The sequence below is a fragment of the Falco naumanni genome, chromosome 1 (genome assembly GCF_017639655.2).
Source record: "Falco naumanni isolate bFalNau1 chromosome 1, bFalNau1.pat, whole genome shotgun sequence".
NCBI classification, from domain to species: Eukaryota; Metazoa; Chordata; class Aves; order Falconiformes; family Falconidae; genus Falco; species Falco naumanni.
In genome coordinates, this window is record NC_054054.1 from 83,201,715 (window position 1) to 83,226,992 (window position 25,278).

The following is a 25,278-nucleotide window of genomic DNA, read 5'->3' on the forward strand; positions in this document are numbered from 1 at the left end:
AATAGCTGTGGGCACAAACTTTAGCAGTAACGTTTAACATACTGGCCTGGTTTGCTCTGGTTTCAAAATATTAACAGCAGCATGTCTCCTAAATTCACAGCCTTTATAGCAAACAATGACATACACTATGAGCTTGACATCCTGATGAAAGGAAGCAAGTTATGCCTTGATCTTGAAATTGTGACCAGATCAGCTCATAAAGAGCTACTGAAAAACATTTTAAATATTGTGGGGAAGCCTGACTCAGAAGAAACAGCTTTTTTATCTTTCCTGACAGGCCTCCCAATTACAGCAGCTGTAAGTTACTGAAGTGTAACTAATTGAAAGATACAACACACTGTTACCGTATCAGGAGTATTAAAGAAGAGAAAGTAGTGTTTTTTGAGTGGTGAACTGGGCAGAACTTATGTGTGACGTTCAAATTGCTGTAACCATGTGTGACTTTATATAAGCCTCCTAACAACTTAAGTATCTGAAGTGTAGGTGGACCTGTCATAGATCCATAGTGATGCTTGCAAATGTGATTTCAATATCACAGCTGGAGTGTTATGCCAATTTTACTATTAAGTGAAGAAGAAAGCATAGATACAACACTTACAAAACCACAGAGGGTAACCTTTAGGCAAGGTTATTTTGCTCTTGATCCCGATACGTTGATGTTGATTGAAACAGAATAATATTACACATGTCTCTGTAATTTATTTCATTAATAAAAAAATAGAGAACCTGAGAAGAGAAATAGAGCGAGGGAGAATGACATTTCAAAGAAAAGGTGCAAGAGTTGGGCAGTGAATACAAGGCAGAAGCAGCTGCACAGCTTGGGAGGGAAAAGAAGTTGGACAAAAACTTACAAAATAGTTCTCTTTTGTGGTGTTAGTGAAACTGGCAGCTTAACATGGATCAAAAATCCTTTTGAGCCTGAGGAGTAGGTTGTTTTCCAGGTTATATTTTGTTATATTTAATGTAGCTATTTCCAGAGCTCATACACGTTGCTTTACCAGTACCTGTGCAGGCCAGGACGTTCTCATGGATTACTCATTGTTAAAACAGACTTAAGAATCTGGGTAACAAAGTATGTAGGTATTTTAAAGAAATCATTGGGATACTTCTCTATATGCTTGTTGTTCAGCTGTCGCTGTTCCAGTTCCTTGTTAGATAGTGCCTATATAGCGGGCTTACCATTTTTTTCCATATCATCTTAGAGGCTGCACAAGTCTAATCAATATCATTTAAACAATTTTGTACCCTGAAGACCCTTGCTATTTCAGTTCAAAAGGTAATTAGTATTATAACAAAAAAGACTTAAGCATGAGTCACTTAATCACCATGTATATACACAACTGTGTATACATATATGTCCATTATAAATGGTAATTTCTGCCTCATGAAAATTGTCTCAGCAATAGAAACTTCCAGTTCTTGTTTTCCTCTATGTATAATTAGAAGTTTGGGAAAGGGTCCTCTTTTCATTTTATTTTTGTTGAATCATGTTTTAATAGATCAGAGACTTTGCAGTATGATTTGCTTTTGGATGTTGGCTGTAGCTATGGTTCCCTCAGTGTAAAACACTGAGGTGTGTATTGGCAGAATTGAAAGTGATGGGAAAAGTTTGCTTAAATAATCCCTCTTGTAACAAACATGTGATCCTTTATTTTCCAGAAATGGTAAGAAAAACAAAAGCCACAAACAACTTGGTACTCCTAGTTCAGACACTGCAGGTTTCACCAGCAGGAAATAATACCAAACAAAGCAATTTATAGTTACGACTTCGGTGTCTGCCAACACCAGCAAAGTTAGGTACTACAGGATGCTTGTAATACAGGACTCAAGAGACTTTTGAAATAGTAGTAAATGCTTTGGACTGTTACGTGTTTGGCAACTGCCACTTCAGAGGTATAGTTAGTCCCTTTTGTTTTTAGGAGAACCTAACTTTGCATTCTAGCCTTCTAAAGAAATCTCACGTTCTCATGCATTCCAAAAAAATATCAGTGTACTGTTCCTGGCTTAGTAAACCCCATTCAGAACTTTTAAATGTGGTCAAGTACAGTATGGGAGGGGACATAATTTTATGGAGATTTTTTTCATTTTAAATAAAAATGTGAAAATTCACAATGGTTGAAATGTCAAAGCTTATTTTGCATAGCTAATGTAAATGGGATGCATTTCCTTTGTGTAAGAAAAACAGGGAGACTGCTGAACTGGGCTCCATAAATCACTGAATTCAGTCAGCTGCATATGAATGATTGAAAGCTTGTGAACTCTTTCAGTTCCCTCTTCTAGTCCTTCAGTGTCTATGTTACTCCCATTTCCATCTGATCTTAACAATGTTTGAACTGTAATATGATGCAGAGCTCCATTGTGGCTAGCTGAATACTATTTGGATTGACTTACAGGCATGCCTATATTCTTGAATTGATTTCCAGTTTTTAAGACCAAAGGAATCTTGTGTCATGTGTTTCCCCGATGTAGAAAACACCATTTGGATGTCAATCACAACAACTTCTTCTAAGACCTCAGAATTTTTTAGTGTTTTTTTCTTTGTTTTCTTTTTGAAAAACATCCTGGTTTGAGTTAAAGAATTTGAGAGATCTGGTCTTAAATAGGATATCAGAATTGCACACTCTGGTGTAGCTGTCTTTTTAATGTCTTTGTTACTCACCAGCTAGGATGCTAAAATTTTGCGTATCATAATGAATTAAAACGAGATAGGCTAGTAGAAGAAAGGAAACAGAAAATTCACAAAGTGTGGTTATTTGTGGTATAGTAGCACCTGGAAACTAGCCGTTGTGGATGACAATGTATATACACTTAAATTAAAATACACTTCCTTCACTGAAGATACACTGCAAGCAAAAAGGTTGCATTTAAATTCTACAGATTATTCTGTAGTAGTTAAGAACTTGACAGACTCTGTCAAGAAGTCCATTGAGTTGTTTTATCTTAATTTGTTTTCTCTCAGATTGGTGAGGATGTGATTACTTTGTGTAAGGTTCTCTTTTAAGGTGATTTTGTTTTTTTTCCTGAAGTCATCCTTTTCAGTTTTAGTACTTTAAGCAGTACTTATTTCATTTTGTTTACAGGGTAGTATAGAAAATGAACCTTCATTTTGTGAAGATTGTCGAAGTTTCAATGAATGCTAACAAATACAACTTCAGGCAGGTTGGCATTTACCTGTTTTACTAATGGCATTTACCATTACCTCCATTAGTTAACAGAAATTAATTGCTGGGTTTTTACAGCACTTTTCAAAAAAACCTGTTTGTTATAATTGTCATTACATTTTAAATATTTCATTTAGATTAAAATTTAAATATTAGAAATTGATTGGAGTTGTATGCAATTGTCTTTATGTGTAAATTAGTTTCCTTCCTTGTAGTTTGCCAGTGATGCTGTACATACTCCTTAAACTAGAAACAAATGTTCCTGGGGCTAGAATGGTAGGCAGAGTTGTTTACAAGAAAGAATCACAGATCATATTAAGTTTTAAGTTAAGCATATGGTGTTGTTTCCTTTCTCCTTGGATCTTTATCTCACATTGTGCCTCATGTTTGGTTCCCAGTAAGCTGAGCTTCATTTTCACTTTCCATGCCCAGTTATGCTTGTGGAGTCACAGTGAAGCATCTTGAACTAAGCTGATGTGCACAAGCTGTCTTTTGGCTTTCATCTTCCATCCCCATGAAGTGAACATGAGCATACATGCATAGACATAAAATTCTTCTCCACAATTCTTGGAACGTGTGTGCAAAATATGTGCAATGTAAGAGCTGTGACAGAAGAAAATGTCAGAGAACTCAGTTGCCTTTACTGCAGTATTAACTCTGTTGTAATCAAATGCAAAGGAGAAGGTGCAGCTGAGAGATGTGAAGTCCAGGTACTGTTTTTCTGTAATTGGCTTTTCCTACTGCACATCAGTCTGTTCTTTGTTTTGTGTTAGGTTATCAGCAGCTATTACTGGTTGAACTGTGTTCTGCTTGTTAGATAAAATACTATCCTCGACAAGCATACTTACCCAAAATCACATAGAGACCTGGTTAGTGATGAGTGATACTCTTTTTATCTTTGTACTATCTTAATACTATGTGTATGAGCCACCATGCTTCTTCCCCATAGTCATGTACCAGAATTGGAAACCGAGTGCTAGTGCAGTGCTGGTCTTCTTGCTGCCAGGATCTGGCATGTCACTCTCTGTGCTAGCAGTGGGGAGATGTTTTATTTCCCCCTCCTTTTTTCCTAGTTGGCAGCGTTACTCGGTTCTCCTTGTTATGCTCTGGAGCAATTGAGTGATGTGGAGAGTTCTGAGTCCTAAGGAGGGCTGGGTGGTGAAAAGGAGGGAAAAATGTTGAGTAAGGAGCACTAGTTTTCAGTACCATCTTGACTTGCATCGTCCACTGTAGAATGAAATTTCTCAGATACAGGCCTTGTTCGTCTTGTGGGTACATACCAGTTGCAGGAAAATAGTTACGATGATGATGTTGTGTAAAACCCAGACATCCAGAGCTGGACTGTAATACATGCTGATTGGAAAGAAGAAAGAGGAACACCCTTGATTGCAGCTGCCCTAAAATCTCTTAACCATTATCCAGGACGTTTAATAGTAGTGAAGTAAAAGGCAGTATGTTTGCATGCTTATTTTTGCTGTCCATGTTGTAGAAAATTCAAGTGAGACCACTGATCACTTCCATGGATTAAGCATGGGTTTGAGAATAGATACATCATTTTGAGATTGGCCATCTTGCTTTAAGCAGATGTTTAAGTAGATGCTATTAAGGGTTAGTTGTGTTCCATGATTACTTGTAACACTGATGTTGGCATGTAATCTGTAAGAAATCACTGGATCCAGACTAAGTGGGTTCCCGTGGGAAGGGTATGAACCACAACAGAGATCTGTTCTTCAGTCTTCATCTCCTTAATAAAAAAAAAAAAAAAAAAAAAAAAAAAAAAAAAACCAAAAAACAAAAAAATTATACCACCAATTTATGTCCTTAGTGGAATATGCAGTAGTAATGAATGTATTTACAGTAAATGTTTGACACTCTGGATGGTTTTACATACTTCGACTGCAAAAGAGCGCATGATTTTTATCATGTATAGTAAATGTTTTCTGAACTCCGGTACTATTCTTTGACAGGCGAAGACAATGCAGGAGATTGTTTATAAAACAGATGACTATAAAGTGTGCAATAGAGTGATATGGTTTTCCTGAAAAATGTTTTAAATTCAGTTTAACCTGAGAACCTGGGGACTTGAGTAGTGGCATAAGCATTATTTTCAAAGCACAGAAAAGTATTAAAAGGCTTTGAAGAATAACTTGAGACAACACTTATGCAGTTCTATATTAAAAAGCAGCCATCCCATCCACTCTGTCATGCGGATAAAAACCGATGGAAACTTTTCCTGTGCAGAAAAGCTAACGCAAACCCCGGTGGCAACACTGCGTGCAGCTGCACGGGCGGTACGGAGGAGCCTGGGATGCTTCCTCTGCCCTCCCGGCTGCTGCGGCGCCTGCTTCTGCTCTGGTAGAAGTTTCTCAGGCTTTTCTGCTGCCTATGGACGCCGAGTTCCTGGCGGGAGCGGAGCGAGCTTCCAGCATGGGACCCGGACCTTTTTTGGCAAAAGGCGAATCAACAAGTCCCAGTTCTCCCAGCTCCTAGGGGAGAGACTGCGGCACCAGGGAGGGACGATCCCAGTGGCGATTCGCTGCGGGAAATCCACGTTTCCCCGCCGCCCCCAGCAGCGTGGCAACGCCTCTCGGGGAGCCCGGCGTGGCCGCGGGACTCTTAACGTGAAGCCGCCGGAGCGGGACGCGCCGGCGGGGGCTCGCTGAGTGACGGCATGACCCGCGCCGCCGCCCGCCCTATATAGCGGCGGGTACCTGCGGGCGCCCGCCGCCCCGCCCCGCCGCTCCCGCCGCTCCCGCCGCCGCCGCTCCCGCCGCCGCCGCGCGCCCTCGGCCCCGGGAGCTCGCGCTCGGGCGTGCGGTAACTGTCCGCGGAGACGTGGCCCAGGTAAGATGGCAGGACGCTTTCACGAGTTCGTACGTGACGCGTTTTCTTCAGACGAGGCGAACGCAGGGCAGAAGCGGTGCTGAAAGGCGAGGGGTCGGGGCAAATGAGGCGGCTCGGTAACCGGGTCGGGCTGACCGCGTTTCCTTCGAGCGTTTCTTTTTTGCACGCCTCTCCCTTGCCCTTTGAGCTTGGCCGCATCGGCTGGAGCTGCATTCCAGTCTGGCTGGTGCATTTCGTTTGGCGACCTTGGTGTTTCCAAATACAGAAAAGATGTGGTGGCAGCGGTTGTGTGTATCTCTGTAGCTCAAGACTTGCTAAATCAGTTGTTAGTTTGTTTGTAAATGTGACAGAGCTGTAAAATGCGAGTGCTTTCGCAGCCGCCTTTGTAGGAGACCTCTGTAGGAACCCAGTGAAACTCCTGGCTGAAAAGAGAGTTGGTAATGGGCAGGAAACTTGGTGGTTTAGAAAACTTACTATGACTTCTTACTGAAATGAAACCAAACTCAAAAAATTATTATTTTTTTACCTGTGGAATTCGTTAGTCTGTAAGGAAGACATATTTGGTGTCTTCGCAATGATGTATGTACTTCTGTAGCCAACTTTTTTTGTGGAATGTTTATCATTCAGTGTTGAAAGGAATTTGGCGTTACATAGTAACTTTGTAACTTCTAACAGTAATGACTTCGGAGGTTTTGGGGTTTTTTGGTGGTTCCCCCCCACCTCCTTCTGAGTCTGTAGCAGACATTTGCTGAAATTTTAGTAGCGAAGACCCCCTCCAAAAAAAAAAAAAAGAAAGTTTGAAAGTTTCCTGGCAGCAGGCGCATAATTAGAAAGAAGGCTGGGAAAAGTAAGACTGGCCTTCCTTATAATGATGTGTTTACAGAAACTTGGAAAGCAGAGATAGCATTGGCTATCAAAGAGAAACCAACGTCTGCTGTTGGAACATTTGGGTCAGCTTTATATTAATGAATATGGCACTGCAGAGCATACATCTAAAAATAGGAATGGACACATTTGATGTTTCATTAGGCTTTGAGGTCAAGAAACTTTTTCCACGGTATTCTGTGGCTGTGTTGAGCTGAGAGCATGACTCCTGGGACCAAACCTTCTATTTCTGAAATGAACTCTTTAAGATGTATTACATATTATACGGAAAGTTTTATGTCCACGCACAAGTCTGTGTGCACTGAAATCCCCTGGAGTTCTGGGGTGGGAAAAGTTATGATGATGTTCTTAAGGAAACCCAACAGTTTCCAGGCATCCAGAGCTGGTCTGTGATTCACAATGCATACCAGACATAGAAGGATTAAGATATAGAACTGATAACAAGAGGATGGAAAAAACCATTTAAAAAAGTTAAATGGTACGCAGCTTATGTCCATTGATTTTATCTAAACCATTTTGCAATGAAAAAGGGGGCAAATACTTGTGAGCACGGGATTCTGAGAGAGATTGTGTTGCATCCTGCTTTTGGATGGGGAACAAAACCTGAAGGAATGGACTATATATGAAATAGTATTCTGGTACTAATTTTCCTGGCCAGGAGGAGAAACCCTGTGGGGGAAAAGGTGGAGGCAAAGGGATGAGTGAAGAAAAGAGACTGGGAAGATCAGTGAGGAGGTATGCAGGTGTTCCTGCAACTCTTGAAACTCTTAGGAATATGCAGGTAGGATTTTGTTGGAATTAGGAGTGTCCCATTTGGATAAAAAACATTTATCTAATCTTTGAGATAGTAGAAACCCAATAATCACAAAGTCACAATTTACCAAGTTACCGTACACTGCAATCTGACGTAGAAGTTTTCCTAAAATTGGAATGGTGGATGTGTGGTAAAGGTTTGTTAGCAATTGGCAGATATGTTATGTAGCTTTATGAGAGCCAAGTTAGGTTGTTGGTTTTTTTAAGTGAATAACTGTTCTGTAAATTTGAAGTGCATTTTAAGTAACAATAAGAAGCTTGATGTATCAGGATTCCATTAAAAAGCACTGTTGTAAAATACATGGGTTTATGTTCTCATACTTGATTAAGTCCTAGAAAATTCTCTATTATCTTTTTTGTAAGAGCAGAACAGTTATATTTGTTGTCCTGGCCAAGCTCATCTTGCTGGACACATGCACCTGTTATTGTGGGCCTGTTATTTTTGACAAGCCTGTCTACTGCTTTCTCTTTGCAGAGGCTGTGTGATGATTGCAACATATAAAACTTCACAAAGTGTTATTCTACAGTAATTACTGATTTTGTACAATTACAATTATTGTAAGGTAATTATTGACATCTATGGTTCCAGATAACAGAAAGCAACTTACTGTTCTCTGCTCTGCACTGAAGACTTTTCTGAGCTTGTATGACAGTTGTGGAGGTCATGATAGTCTAAGTGCTCCACAAACACGAATGTGGTTGTGATTTTGTCATCCACTGTGTGGTCTATATGACTACAGCAGCCATTTCTAACAGCTATGTTAGAACAGCATGCCTCCATTTCTGTAAGTACACGGTGGTAAATTTGATGAGTAATGCTCAGCTGTTGGGCTTTGGGCATTGGAAGACAAAGGGAGCTGTCTGGCTGGAAGTGGCCTGTGGGATGCTGGTCAGCCCACTTACATGGAAAATTCTGTCTTTCTCTCCTGTACAGAATTTTTTTCTATTGCTTTGCTTCAAAATGATCTGTGAGAGACTTGACTTTTTAAACTTACCTGGTTCTCAGGTGGGCAAAGTAAACTGATCTTACTTGTGAAATAGTGTATTTGATGGGAAATTATTGTATACTTGAAACAGCAAATTAATTTCTCAACCAGTTCTGCTTAAACTTGCTGCTTTGTGATTTTACTCATGCCAACATTAATGTGGACCCATGTGCCTGGGAGCAGACTACAGCATCAATCAGTGTGATGTCATGTATATAGGTTTTCTCTGTATGTATAGCATCATTTCCTGTAGATTATGAATGTTGGTAGGCACTAAATCTGAAAGGCATGACGATAAAGACCTGTGGTTTTAAAGAGCTGAATTTCTAAAATGAAAATGTGTAGATAAGGGAAGTGTGCAAGGTGCAGTGAGAAGAAACGGTCTAAAAGATTAAGATAAGCATATGCACTATTAGTTACATAATTTATATATGAAAGATTTTATGTTATTGTCATGTGTCTCTTCATTTGCTCTTTACTCTTCAAGAAAGGAGTCTTCAAGTATTTGGGGATCTGCTGGACCTTTACTGACGTGGGAAGAGTTGGTGGCCCTAAGATTTTGTTTTCCTAATAAAAATTTCAGGGTTATGTAGAACATATTCATTAACTGATAGTCCCATGTATTAATGATAACATAATCATTAGCTGAAGATCTTTCCTGCTGGGATTTTTTTAAAAATCAAAATACGCCTATGGAATTTTGTATTCACGAATCGTGTGCCATCTTGGAAATACTCCCATTTCCTTAACTGATAGCACAAGTGCTAGACTAAGTAATAAAGTTCCCTTTGGAGTGAAGCTCCCACTCAGTAATAGCAATACTGAGCAATGATGTCATAATGACAACACATCCATTTGGAAGAATTAGGAATACAAACAGAATAACTACTAACCAAGTTACAGTATGCCCAGAAGACTCATTTTAACCTCTTCTGTAGAAAGTGAAGAGTCTTTTGTGACCACAAGTGTCAGAACTTCCCTGGAGCATTACAGACTATTTAACATTTTGGTATTCGTATAATTAAAAAAAAAAATGCTTACTATGCCACCATAATTATCATAGAAGGAGAACCAATAACTGAAGCAGTTCTTTTTATGTGTCAAGTATACTTTCTGGATTAGCACACAAGTACAAAACTTAGGAAATAATTTTCCTCCACTCTGCTGTCTAGACACTTAACATGGTCCTTCTCCTAACTCCTTGAGACATTCTAGCCCTTGCCAAGGCAGGAAGTTTGTATTTCCTTTATTGAGGCAGAAAGTGATTGTAATTATGTATTGTGTATGGCACTCCCTCATACTTTCTCTTTCCACAAAGGGAAGGAGTTTAAGATAAACAGCATTTATTTTTAAATAAATAAATACAGTGGGCTCGATTTATTGCTGGCCCTTTTTCTCCCCAGTGCACCTGCATGAGATGAGCCAAGAAACAACTGAATCTGCTTTCCCTACTTTGCATAGTGTGCGTATCTCTCCAGGGGTAATTGACTAAGAAATCTTGATTAACTTAGATTATCTTAAACTATCCTTTGGTAGCAGTCATTCAGAATTCATTCCAGTCCTTCCCAGGACATTCTTCTCAGACTGGGGAATTCTATTCCTTCACGTCACCAAAAAATGTTCCTTCTTGAAATAGGATCTGGATTTTGTTCATTATCAGTTTCAGAAGATGTCTATGTTATATGTGCTGGTCTAAAACAGCAGAAGAAAAGAACCGGTTCTTCTAATTCTTTTTGAAGAAACCAATCTTATATCACAGTTCACTGTAGAATATTTCAAACAGAAAGTGGCAATGTGGGCCTGAGTTCATAATTCAGCCTCAAATATGCAGAAGAGTTATTTAGTTGAAAAGTTGAGTCTGTGTGTCAGGAGCTGCTATAATGCATTGCCAAAGTATTGAAGTTTTTGTAAATGTTCATAAGATAGCATGTATCATTTGTCCTTTGGGGTTTGTGTGAAGTGAAGGCTTTTAGGGAAAGACAGTTATTTGCAGGCATGATGTGTCAGCCAGCAGAAATATACAGGAAAAAATTTTTTGCTTTTCATTGGCAACATGGTTACATTTTTTTTCCCAGGCTAAAATGTAAAACTAGATTAACACACAAAAGTCTGTTTTAGTAATGTTAACATCTATACCAAACAACTAACCCCATCAAATTCACTGAAGTGTGATATTCTTGTTTTGTATGCTACTGTACCCATTAAGGCAACATAGTAGCAGAGGTGTGCATGTAAATAATGGGAAAATATAGGGAATTCAGTTTACAACATCAGTATTTTAACTCCTTGCCTTTACGATCTTGAGTGGGTTTGTTTTAATCTTTGCATTTACAAGAAAATGACTGAACTTTGCTTTAAAAGCATTACATTTAGATGAAGATTCAAGCAGCTGGATTTAATTTTTAAATTGAAGTTTAAAAAGAATTCCTCTCCTATGATGAAGAAGAATCCGCTTCAGAGAGCAAGAAATGCAGGCAGGCAGTATCTGGTGGACTTGGGCTCTAGTGAAAACGAATATGGACTATTTGGATTTTTTGTGTGTGCTGCTTCTGCTACAGAATAATTTTAAAAGTATGATCCCAGTTCTTCAGCCACACTGAATATAGAAATCTGGTTTAAATCAAGACCTGCATGTGTTACAGCAACTTTTCTCGGGAGAGCCAACCTGCTGGTTTTAGGCCAAGCTTTAAGCTGGGCTTGCTCCTACCCATTTTTGTGCCTTACTCACAACTTGGAAGACTTATCCTTTAAAAAAAGGATCGTTATGTTCTCTTTGTAGTTGGATTTTATCATCTTTTTAGATTTTTTACTCTATGGCTGAAGTCATTCTTCTGAGTAGGCTGAATCACATTATGGCTGTAGTCACTAGAAACAATTGTTTCTTTCAGTTCTGTTTTAAACACCATGTGCGTATGTACATGCAGGTGTGTGTAAAATGTGTTTCTGATTTCGAAGAACAGATAATGCAGATTTTTATTTTTTTTTAATGAGGGGAGATAATGCAAGTCTGTTTCTGTGTGCATATGAGTCTAATAGTATGTGAATATGTATGTGTGCATCTGTCCATACAGAGCATAAGTAAAAATCTTACCTGACTCATGGGGATGATTTGTTTAAACCAGCTACTAAAGTGCAAAACAATTTTAATAGCCAGCTTTGGCTAGCAGAGCAGATTCACTGAGGCAACTTAGAAAGTTTTGCACAAACTAGAGTTTCCTTGTGCAGAAACCCAGCGGTGCTGTATTTCTTTCAGCCTACCTCACTGTACTTATTTTGGCTCTGAAATATAAAGCCTTTCTTCTCAGCATTTGAAGGTTTCAGGAGGGCACCCTGATTTATGTATGTATTTTGCAGTGACCAAAGATCTAGTGACTTTTTTAGTACAAGTGAGGCTTTGAAAAGCCCGGAGGTGGTCATAATATTTTGTGGCTGGGGTATTTTCATGCAGTCTGTGTTTGTGTGTGATCTGTGTTTCCTGTCAAAACTTTTAGGGAATTAAATGAAAGCATGAGTTACTTGGTGTTGCATTACTGATGGTGAGTCTGTTGCGAGATGATGCCATTTACTTCTGTGCAAATACAAGGTGCCTAAAACCAGAATTACATAAAGAATTTTTTTTATTTTGATATTATTGATATCCACACTGACAGAGGTGTTGGGGCATAGCTGTAAATGTCTTTCAGACACTTTCATGAAAGGGGTCCTAGGCTTCAGAAATGTTCATCAGTGTTACTCAACTGACAGGCCACCAGACTGTATATTTTTCCCTATAAACTGCAGATTATTTACAGTGAGGCATCAGAGGCTTTGGCATTTTCTTTTCCACAACAGACAAGTTTTCTCATCTGACGTGGCCAAATTCCATTGTTTTTCTGTTTCCAAAGCTACCTGATACTTTTCATATATCCACAATCACTCTCACACACCTAGGTTCAATGTCCTTGCCAGATCATGTTTATTCTTTCATGTATAACCTTTGTAGTCAATTTTTTTCAGGCAGTAAATAGTTTGCCACACTGCTTGGCCATGTTCTAGGGAGAAAGTCTTGGTTTCCTATAAATCTTCATAGGTTTTCTATCTTTATAAAAATCTGGAGATCTTTATGTAACACAAAAAGGAGAGACACTTCTATCAGTTTCTGCAGACATATGAAGTCCAATTTATAAAGTGAGACTACGGAAGTTCAAACTATATTGAAAGTACATCATGTTGTCTTCTGAGTCTCTGGGATGTTACATGTGGTTTCCATTCTTTTATCTTTAGTGGCTTTTAGAGTTTCTGCCAGAGATTTTGAGGTTATTAACTATTTAACTTTTTTTATGTTGTTCATCAGTAATTTCTGGGAAATGATTGCTTCCATTTTCTGCTTTGTATTAAAGTACCCTCTAAACGTCTTCTTTTGTTTAAAAAAATATTAAAAAACTTAATTGTATTTCAGGAATATTTGTGCTCATAGGACACAGAGCTTTCAGGGAAAAAAAGCCAAGGTTAGAAGCTGCTTTCATATATATGCAACTGAATTAGATGAGTGTTGCATGTGTGTTTGTCCACATAGATGGAAAGGAAAAAGGGGTGCCAATTAACATAAAACCAAAATGGTATGTCAACATTTTCTCAAAGAAAGAATGAACTATCAGCTGCTGACTCTGAGGTTAGTTCTGTGGTTGCCTCTGGCCCGTAAAACACAGTGTCTTGAAGTGTTTCTGAGATTTTAGAAATAAAAATTATACACTTTTATTAAAAGTTAAAACTCTAGGTTCCTATGTCCCCCGTCCCTTCAAAATTTAATGGTATGCTAATGGATGGTTATAAAGAGCCAATTAATATGAAGAATTGCGTTTATCTGCATCATATGAAATATCCTGAAAAATTAGCAGAAGTCTTAGAAATCAGGATCTCTTTGCCGTTTTTCCCTTGCTGTCTCACCAGCTGTACAGCTGCCATCAGCAGCCAGCTGCAAGCAACACAGGAGCCTTCTCTGCAGCCCTAGCAGGAACATACTGCAGTAATCTAGTCTTGATGTCAAAGGCACATCATGCAGTACGCAGGCCGGCGTGTGGTGGAACTATCCCCAGGATGGTGAAACTCGGTGCTGACCGCGTGCATTACAGTTAGCTCAAGATCAAGGGCCCAGTTCCAACTCTGAGGAATCTTTTAAGGAGGGAAGCAATACTTTCTGGAGTATGTGCTGTAAATGATGTTTAATGAGAGTAAAATGACGTGTTAAAGGAGCGGGTTTTTGTGATTGCCTGTCTAAGCTTTATCTAAGTACATCTAGTCTATGATACCTCTCTGGAAGTTTTCTCACCACAAGCAAATGATCACAGGGATTCTGCAGGTTCACGGAAGTATCAAGAAATTTAGACCCCAGAAACACATACACACAAGTAGCAGATGTTCTGTTTGTTACAGACTCCAGTAATAAATTAGGACATTCATATTTGAGTGCAAATGTTATAACTTAGTTGCAAGTTGTTTTGCCATGCACGTCTTGAGTTGAAGCAAGCCCTTCCTACACTTCTTACAAGGATCTGATTATTATCTATGAGCATGGCCTTTTGTGTGGTGAAATGTTTGGTTCAGAAAAAGTATTGATATCTTTCATGCTAGATTTAGCATGTTGTTTTACTAAAAGGCAATAAAACAGTTCTTGTTTCATCCTCTTCTGAATGCAGTCTGCTCCTCCTATGGACTGCTGGGCCAAGACTATTGCATCCTCACTTTGAAGGCTCTTTGAATTTAGTAACTTTGTAAAGATAACATTCCTATTGGATACAAACTTTGGACTTGTGTGGTGGTAGAATGTAACTAGAAAAGAAGAGTGACCTAGGGACAGTTAATTACAATGAATTACAAACGAGTTCTGTTGGCCACTGGGGCTAATTACCGTTTTTCAACTAAAACACAGCACTCACATTATGTCCTTTGGATTAAGATAGATGTTTGTGCTTTAAGCATTAATGCCTCCAAATGCAAAAGACAGGCCCTGTTTACAGAGTGAATTCTTGTATGAGTACTGAACTAGAGGAACTGTTTGCAATGTTAATATTTGAAGTAACATGCTCATTGATAAAGAGCAGAGCAGAATAGAATTGGAATGCATTTAAGCAGAAAATTGATCTGTGGTAGATGAAAGTTTGAGGGTGGGGTGTGTGTGTGTGAGTGTATTTATATGAACATACAAACCTCTGAGATGCCTACTACTTTTACTAAGTATCCTCCCTTTTTCCCAAAAAGGTTTGGTATGTCTGCCAGAATTTCCAGTACAGGCAGAGCAAAGTTGGTTATGCAGAGTAATAGAGGATTGAATAATTAGAGTGAAACTGGTATGTTTGGGAGACATTTGTAAAACATGTGACTAGTACCTTTTTATTTAATGGAAATGTTTAAAAAATGCCAGGGCCTTATATAGAGAGTGCTACAAGATGGAAGCAGCTCGTCTGAGAGATTAAATTCTTCACAAAGCCACAATTAAATAATCCTTGATGTGCTTTTGAGTTAGGGAAATTGTCTCTCTGTCATCATTGATGGCCTTTGTGATAGAGGAAGAATCACAGAAATCTGTTGTCAAGCTTTCTGAGTTACTGATCTTAATTATTATGGTTGGTTGGTGAGAATTTTCTCAAATGCTTTCTCAATTTAATCACCTCAGATTCCAAAGAGCTTTGTTATAGATTGTCCACTGAATTGAAAATGTCTTTGTCAAGAGTCACTTAAAAAAGAAGGAAGCTACAGATATGATTAGTTTCTCAGTTAAATGCCCCTCATTTTGGAAAATTCAGGGTTTGCTTAAACCACTGTCCCCTGGCAAAGTTTGTAGAATAATTTAAGCTTTCATAGTTGGTAGAGGTAACTGCAGCATGCTGCATAAAGGACAGGAAAAAAGTGGTGCAAGAGCTTTTTGGAAGATGAGGGACATATGAAAAATGTATTTCCCTAACTGGTCTGAGAAGCAGTTCAGTGTTTCAGAGTTTTGCTTGGATGCTCTTGGGTGTACACATTCAGGTTTAAGTTAATTTGTTGTCCTGTAAATTGCTGACTGTGCCTAATATTCCTGATCTCTGTTATCAGGTCTTTCATTGTACAGGTTCCTGTCATATGAATATTGCACATTGATGTGCAGATTGGCATGTTGTGGGGACAAGGGTGTGTGTTTAAGCTATCATGCTTTTGGTTTAGTTGAACCATTTCAGAGCCTTTTTTCAGAAAGTATTAGTAGCTTTGCTGTGGTAATAGTATATATTGTCCAGTGTTTTTAATAATTGCCTTTCTAATTAAATTCTCATTGAGGTGCTAACTCTTGAGATTTATCTGTGGCATGTTTGGATTTCTTATTCCCCAGCTAAATTTGGGTTACATTATAGTGTCATCAATGAATTTATACACTGACCTAAAAACTGAAGTATACGTAAGCAATCAGGTAATAGTGTTGTACATCACATTCAGGTTATGTCAAGTCAGGCTATGGCTGGGAATAAGACAAAGTTACAAAAATCTCTAGGAAGTTTCAAGATTAATTAGTTATACCTCATTAGCTCTATAAATTTGGCTGTTTCTGTTCCAGAATAAGTGTATACACTGTAAGTAGTTTGCAGTACCTGTTGTGGTAGGAGTGCCTCTTTTAGTATCATTCTGCCTACAGATCAGCCCAACCGATTCCTTCATCTCTAGTTTCCTAGTCCAAACCAGAGCAAAAAGCAACATTTCTAAACTGTAGTACTGTAGGCTAAAACTACTGCAGAAGATTGCATAGTACAAGGGGTTGTTAAGCCACAATTGACTGAGTGATACTTAGCTGATATTGGAGGAGATATCTTCTGATTTATATAGTATTTCTAGACATTTTAAATTGCTGTTCACCTGATGATGGTACAGTTTCTTCTGAGGCTTCATTGTGTGAGCTTTCTCAAGATGTAATTGATTTTGACTTGCAGTCATCTTATGCTAGTTTTGCAATGCAGAGTTAATATTTAAATTTAAAATTATTACTTTTCCTACAGTTATCTGTACTGGAAAGAGTTGGTGTCTTTGTAGCTTTTCTGTAGCTCAGGCAGTCAATTCATTAAGTAGCAGTAATAAAGCAAGTTTAGACAGTGTAAACCATAAAAGATGCTAAAATATGTCAATAGTACCTGAAATTTGAACTGTATGATTGCCTTTTTCATGGTCACTTAGCAAAGTAAGTTCTCCTGAACTCCTGAGAAATTCTGCCATACCCCTTAATAGGAAGGTTTTCCATTCCAGTTTTTGAAGCAGATGATGTCATTCATCACTGTTATTTAAATTACCTGGATTTGTATGCTATAATAACCATTCTCTGTGATTGGAATATTTAATTAAAACTTGTGAAAGACGCCAGTGTGACACCAGGGACACTGAGTTAGCATCACCAAAAATTTTTATGCTCTTTTATGTATAGGGACATCTTCCAGACAGGAAGAAGAATTTCTGCGTTTTCACAGCTTAAATCTGCTAATAGAGGTTGACATGAAAGGTAATATATTTAGACATTGTGACAACTTTTCCAGGAAGAGAGCAGAGATTGACTCACTGCAATCATACTACAAATGCTAATCAGATGTTTTCCATTTCTGTCACTACTGATTGGACTTAAGTGGGGACCTGACTATGAAACCTTTGCATCTCCAAGTATTTCTGTGCCATTTAAGAAAAAGCAAATCAGAGATACGTAATTCACCTTAAAAAAATAACTCCTGAGGCACTAACTAAAATTTGAAACAAACTCCTGTAATACAAGGTTGAATTTTTACATGTAAATTTTCAAATTTGACAGAAGCTAAATTCATAGACAAGTTGCCTGATTTTGAGAGCTACTAGTTACTGTTGCTCCCATTAGTTTCAACGGAATGTCTGTGTGCCTAAATTCCTGAAGTCATTTACACAAGTTTGGAAAGCTGTTGCAGCTTGCTTTTTCTGTGATAAAACAAAAAGATGATAATTTGACATATACGTGCACAGCTAGTATATCAGTTCCTCTTGTAGCTGCTTTATATAACAGGCTAACTTGCATAATAGTAGTGCTAGGATGGATGGCAGAGAGACTTGCAGCTGATTTTTTTCCATTACAGCTTATTTTAGCAGATGTTTTCTCCGTTTCCAAAATAACAGAGCCACACAGTACAATAGTGGAAACTTAACAAATAATTATAATAACTTATTTAGCAGAAACCATGTCATCCAGTCGGCAGGTTTTGGTGCAATTTTATTGAGACAAAAGATTTGATTAATGTTAGATAAATGTAGCTGCCATATTATTTAAAACTGTGTTTTAAATCTAACTTATTTCTACAGCTTTGCCTGACCTTCCCTGAAGACTAGACCTTAATTGAAACCACTGCTAAAATGATATTTTAGAAAATGAGCATTGGCTGATGCTAATAATTCTACATATGGTTTTAGAATAAAGAAAACCTAATTATTTAGTAAGTAGCCAATTCATGGATCAACAAAAGTAACACAAAGATGGAACTGGTGAAGTGAATATTGTTATTCATGTTTGTCATCCAGGCAATCAAGTCTTAAGCTACATGTCTTCATTTTTAGTGTAATGAAGACCTGTACTGTGTACCTGGTGAGAGTGTTTGAAATCTGCACAAATACCCTCTGAAATCTTCAGATAGTTCCAGCAATGGAGGTGAAATTTACTCCAGTTATTCATTGTATATCCTAACCAGTTTAAAATCACTTTTCTCTGTTGTAACCTAAACTTTGGCTTTATTTCCATTAACAACTTCATTGATTTTAGGGCAGTTGATTAAAAATGTGTTTGTGAATTAAAACATAAACACGTTGTTCGGACACTGCCATTCAGAAGTAAAGTGGATATAAAAGTTCTTTCTTATCCTTCATGATGACAAACTTAAGGTATGGCTTCACAAACCCTACCTTGGAAGGGACTTCCTCAGTGGCAGTGTGGGCCATGCATGGGAGGTTCAACTCTCAGATGCTCGCTCCTGGACAAGCACCACCTTTCTGTTCCACCAGCAGAGCCCTTTGGGTGGCTGCTCTTTAATCTCAAGCAGTGAAAAGATCAAAATTTAAAACAAAACAATACCCCCGAAGAAACCAAACAACAAACAAAACCACCAATCCACCCGATTCTAGGGTTACTTTCAACTTCTAATTCGCTTGTCCTTTCTGTTTTAAGGGTCCTAAACTGTTGTGCCATCACAGCTGGCTGCAAAAGAACAGGGAAGGGCTCACAGAAGTATTTGGGGATGTCTTACTGAGCAAGAGGTACAGAGAATCCATGGTATCCTAAGACCACATGATTCCTAAATGAGAAGATTCACGATGTATTTGGTGTACTCCAACTTACATTTATTTGCTGCATACCTTTACTCAGTCAGCATTTTCTTTCCCAAGAGTCACTGATTTAAACATGGAAACATTTACTGTAAATTTTCAAAGGTTGTATGCTGCACAGCTGCAGCTAAAAGCAGTAGGAGCCACTCAGTGAACTTCTCTCAAACTTCATTGGAAAAAGCAGAGGACAAAATGACCTACACTGACTTTTTGTACTGTGGTAAATGCATTTGTGTGTTTGTGTGTGTGCGCGCACGCATGTGTGACAGTGCCTAAATAAATTATGCTCTCAGTAAAATTCAGTGCCAGCGAATAGTGCATGCAGACTTGAAGCAGAGTTGGATTATTGCTGAGCAATTGCACATTAGAAATACAAAAGCTGGAATTTATGTTTACATTAATTACAGCAAGAACATGAATTTCTTTGGGTGCTTTTATTCATGTACTATGTTGATTGCTTTTCATCTCTCAATATATAGCATGAACAATAAAGTCTAGCAATCTCAGTAATGGATGCAAAAAATTGAGTGCAAGGGCTATCTTTTTCTCAGAAAAATCTTGTAGGTCTGCTGAGTTTTGCTGCACATTTTATTTATTTTTACTGTGTACAATCAAGGAGTCCTATTGTTTGTGGTGAAAAGCTTAACGTATATGGGTAGCAACATCTGGCTCTCAGTAAATGAGTAGCATATAATATTTTGCAATAATTAACTAGTTTCTTCAAAATGATGTCATACTAGAGACGAGGGACGGTACTGATGGTACCATAAAATAGAGGGTTTGTCTTTTTCAGGATGACAAAGAGTAAGCAACAAATAAAACTATGGTAGATGCTTGTGTCTCTGTCCTGCTTCTCACTGGTGGATTAGGCCTCTCTCTTTAATTTGCCACTTTCTAAGGTTTCTGAAGGAAATCCTGAGTCTGCTGAAGTAAAGACACAGGAATTAGAACTTCATCCCTTGCTTTTTACTGGAATTATGTACACCTTACACATGCCTTTTGCTAGAGATTATGCAACTCCCCTGATCTGCCATTGGTGATAATTTAAAGGTGGTTTTCATTAGAGGTTCTCCTTTCAGTGTTATACTGGGAGCTCCAGCTCGATGTTCTACTCCTTTGCAGCTAACTAGTGGCCTTATATGATGATCCTCACTGAAGACGTTGTGGACACTTCTGAGTATTTAAAGCAAGATGTTAAGTTGCAGTAGAGGTTTCCTATTAAGGAAAAGTGATGTAATGTCAGTGGAACACTGCCAGCTTCTCTCTGCTCATTTTATTTATATTAGCTGCATACCAAAGAAAATGCCCCATAAAACATCAGTGCTCCTGGCTATATTTAGCCAAGCTAATTTACTAATACCAGGAGATTATGTTTATATGCAGTGGAAATAATTATAAAAAAGATTTGGGGGCATCTTATTGAAATAAAACAGGTTTAAGTTTGGAAAAGTAAATACCAGATTTGCTCCTGGTCCATAGAAAGACTCTGGAGTATCTTTTAGCAGTTATACTTTCAACATACTTATTTCTGTACTGAAAAGCATTGTTTAACATCTTAATTGAACTATTTTGCTGATTGTTTAAAGAACACAAAGTACAAGGAAGTTATTTACATTGATCTGTGTCTTTTTAAGTCTTAGAAATGCAGATGTTCTTACATTTAATCTATGTGACTAACACTAATCATGCCATGTGGATTCCAATCTGATCTGCTGGCCTGAAATATTTGCCTTCATCTTTATACGGAATACACTGTGATATTGTGCCTTAATTTTTTTTCTCCCCATGTTTAAAATCAGTCTGGCTTATCTTTTGTTGATTACCTTCTCTGAATTTCCTTTAGGACTACTTTTTATGTGAGTAAATGAATCCCCTTTATAATGAGAAAATTTCTTTGTTCTACAGCTGATGGTGTTGGTAAATAATCACCAGATTTCTTCCTGACTCTAGCAACGTTACTTCATAATGCTGTTAAACAATTTGACCTTTTCTATTAATTTTACTCCTACATGGTGACTCTAGCTGGGTGTGGTAGTGTTAGAACTATGCATCCTCCCTGATACTAAGTTTGCCTAAAAGAAAATTCCCCATCAAAGTAGCTGAGTACATTTGTAAACTGCTGATAAGAGCTGTCATACTAGTTAACTACATAATGCATGTGAAAAAAAAAAAATAGTACATTTAAATTAATAAATTAAATCTAGTGTAACTGTGACTCTCTTCTTTAAGAGAGTCTTCATACATTCTGACATGTAGCATCTAAGTTACACACTCTGAAATGCACCCTGGAGGTTTTACTGACTATCTAGGACACTGTACTACTACTCATGTAAGTGAGATGCCAAAGACAAGATGATGAGAGCATTTCCCTTTGTGTCTCCTTTTGAGTAGAAGAATTAGAGCAATATGACAGCAAACAAGTGCTGCAAGGCCAGTAGAAAAAAGCAAATGATCTTTAGGCCTATCACAAGTCAAGTATCACCGTTTTACACATCTGGAGCTTATTTTCAAAATATAAAGCTATTTAATATATAGAGGATTTCAAAATTATTGCGAGATTGTGTTGCTGTTTCCACATATGCAGATCTTTTCTTATTTGTTCTGAATGATTCATAAGTACATCATGCTGCTAAAAAATCATGAGAAAAATTTTTGAGTCAACTAAGGGTCAAAAAATATTTCCTTCGGTTATGAAGTATGTTAATCAAGCTGGGCCTTTTGCCATACAGATTCCTCTTAATTTCAAATATCAGATTTTAAACATAAGACAAATCTAAACAAAACAAAAAAACCTTGGATCATGAGGTGCCATTTCTAGTATTAGGCTCCTGAGGACAAAAGTTCTCCCTGGTGTAGAAGATCAGACATAACTAATCTGTGAAGTATTGCCTGGACAGTGTACAGCAAGAATTATGTGCTATCAATTCTTGCTTAGCGAAGTTTATTTCCCCATTTTTAAAACTAAGGCCTGGTGGATTAGTTATTATTTAAGTAACGTTAATATTGAAGTCTTGAAATCCATTTGGAAAACTGCAGTCTCTGAAGGTTTATGAAATGACCAAAAAATGGACAGCTTCAGACAACATTGCCTTTGGGGCGTGAGAACGTAATTAATGTGGTAAGTCTAAGCGCACAGGCTCGTTACAGTCCTGGCATGCAAAAGAGGATGACTGTAGGGGAATGAACTTATTTTCCTCCAGACAAAAATACTAAGCACCTCAATCTTTCTGCAGATCTAGGTGCTCATTTTCCCTGATATATGGCACAACTAGTCAGAGAACTTAAATGTCTGTGCCTCATGTTGCCCTCTATGACAAAAACTACAGTAATTTAAAATGGTCTCTGGTGTCTCTAGCTTTTTTACTTTCATTTAGTCATTCCTTGTTCTGCAAAAAATTATCATATTTTGTATAAATTGTCTATTCAGTTAGCTGACCTCAAATAATCCAAATGCTTTTATTATTGTGCAACACCCGTTAAGTGCTGTGTTGGAGGTTTCTGCCTGAAATGGAAAAGGAATAGAGGGATCTTTCAAATGAGAAACAGGGTCAATGTACTGTGTAAGTTTTATTTATGACTACAGAGTAGCTTTAATAAACTGGCCCAGAGACACAAGGGTCATGCAGGTTCTAACACCTAGAATAACTACCCTTTAGTTCACAGTAGAAAACTGTAGTAGGTAAGTGTATTTTAGGCTGGTGTTTTCTAGAGAGTGAAGCATGCATTTCTAGAGAAGTGAAGTGGAAGGTAATGTCACACATTTTGGTATTGTACACCCTAAGTAGCGCTTCTGGAGCTAACAAGGGGGGGTGAAGAGGTGACGATAGCCCAAGGGGAGAGACAGGGAGACAGGCAAGAAGGCAGAAGTTAGAGAGGGGGAGGTCAGTGAGAAGAAAGATTGAAGACAGACCAGCATTATACCATGATCTGACTATGGCTGAGAGGAACAGAGGATCATGTGGAATCTCATGGTTCATACATTCACAGATGCTGACTGTAGTGCTACCAGTTTTGGTATTGTCAAAATCCCTCTGTCACTGAAGTAACCTACATGTCCAAAATGACGCTTCTGATATGGAGCTATAGGCCGTTTATTAAACCACAGCCAGATAAGTATTTTCTTTTTTCTATCCCAGCTATTTGTAAGGTAAAGGATAACTTGGAGTCCAAGTTGTGATGATACTTGAAGAGTAGGTTTTACATACACATAGTGTTGACTTCATTGTGAAAGATGTCTGTTGCTACTTTTATATCTTATTAGCACTGGAAACAAAGGGTGGATTTTTTAATTATTTACTGATTGTTTCCAATTTAATAACAGTGATTTACCAGTAGTTTCCAAATGTAATCTAAGTACTTTAGTTATGTTAAGGAAACAATTTATATATATCGTGCACACTACTAACTATTCAATGTAAAGACTTTTTTCAATAAGAACAAAATACAAATTGCTGTTGGTCAAGATAACTAAATTGACTGTAGGAACAGATCAACCATTCTTATCATCCATTCTGGAGCATTCATTTTAACATAAATCTAATCTTAATAAATAAATATGGGAAAACATAACTTGGGACCCTCAAATCAGACAAGTGCTGTTTCGAGGCCAGTATTCTTTCTACAAGAGTGTCCAGCTCCAGGATAAGAAGGTGCATGAGTCATCAAAATAATGGCTCCATAAAGGGAGAGTCTTCCTTCATATCAAACTGACAAAATGGGTTTAAATCTTGAGGAATACACTTTTCTATGTAACAACCTTTTTAAGAAACTACCTTGTGATCAAACGGAATGTTTGGGAGGTTTTTACTGCAAGGCACAAGGAAGGAATGGGATTAATTGAATGATGCAGGTCACCTGCAGGCAATCAGTAAAATCTGTGCTACAACATACAAAATAGTAAAATTGCAGTCTAGGATGGGTCCATACATTGTCTCTGAATGTGTAAATGTTAAATAATATGCATGATACCCTATTTTTTAATATATAATGCATCGATATGCTATACACTTAAAAATATTTCAAGAAACCCTATAAATTAAATGAAGATACTAATTTGCAGCATATTTGTTTAGCAAGATATGTGTTCAACTTCCCAGAAATTGAAACTTAGACAAACTGTAAGGCTAGAATAGAATCCCTTGTGGTATACATACATATTTTTAAGAGCCTTCTAGATTGTGTGGTTTAGCAAGACACCTCATGCTACTTTATACATCTAGTCTGTATGTATAGCCTACGTTAGCAAGTAGTACACAGAAACAAGAGTGGCTCTGTAGAGTGGAAAAATGTGCTGAGGGCATGATATCTCCACAGGTTTCAGAGTCACTGAGTGGGAGTGGTTTGTTTTTTTCACTTTGGACTAGCTCTAGGTCTGCTCCCCTGGACTGAGGCCCATTAGTGGCTGGAGTTTGTTACATTGGTTTCGCTTGACAGGAAATCAGTTCATGTTCTTGGGAGGCTCCTGCAGGATACGAACTGCAGAACAAGCAGGTGGAGATGGCTGGAGATTTGCTTCAAAAGCACATTACTGATCCACACTAAGGCACAAATGCAGATGTGTCTTTACTGTCCTCTTAGCAGTAGTGTCAGTCTATGTGGTTGCTTGTTTTTGGCCAGTCACCATGTTGGCTGCTATATTATTTGGGGGAAAAGGCAACTTGGTCCTTCCTCTTGTTTTCTCTGAGTAAGAAGGCTGACTCCTTTCACTGAGAGCTAAGCAAGATTCAAAACAGGTTTAGGTAAGGGACCAGGCATTCAGAACTACTGGCACGGTATCTGGTCATAGCAAGTGTCTGTCATTACACAGTTTACCTTATGATTCCATCAGTTTTATGTCATTATGCATCACTTAAGGCACAGTTTAATTCAGGGAAGAAGTCCCTACTCTGTCAGTCTGCCATGCTCAAGATTACTTGATAAATTAAGAAACAAATAGTACTTGAAGTGAATCATCCTTATGGAATGTATTTCCACGCAAAAGTACAAAAGCAATTATTTGCTCCATCATTTATATGTAAGGTATTCCATTTAAGCTTCTCAGAACAATGCACTGTACAGTTACCTAGCAGTTAAAAAAAATGTTAAATTCTCACCATAAAACCATTTCATCTGTTTACCTGGGAAATACTATTTAAAATTGGTTGTTGCCAGAGCAAGAAGCTAATTAAAGTTGAGTGTCTGTGTCCAAATAAGTGCAAATTCAGGATACATTGTTTCTCTTTGTGATGATGGGGAATGTGACTAGTTCTGGTCAGGTCTGTTCG

General features: G+C 38.0%; 1 protein-coding gene across 4 annotated transcripts in view; it reads left to right on the forward strand.

The window, feature by feature from the left end:
* Positions 1-25,278, forward strand: part of LOC121091659 (palladin-like) — a 194,288-nt gene that overhangs the window by 121,127 nt on the left and 47,883 nt on the right. The window contains exon 1 of one of the 4 annotated variants that reach the window (XM_040601717.1): positions 5,895-6,005. The exons of 2 other annotated variants lie outside the window; for them this stretch is intronic. The gene's annotated coding sequence lies outside the window, so the exon portion shown is untranslated. Of the gene's footprint in view, positions 1-5,894; positions 6,006-25,278 lie in introns of those variants that run through there. One more of the 4 variants, XM_040601727.1, reaches the window with a different exon arrangement.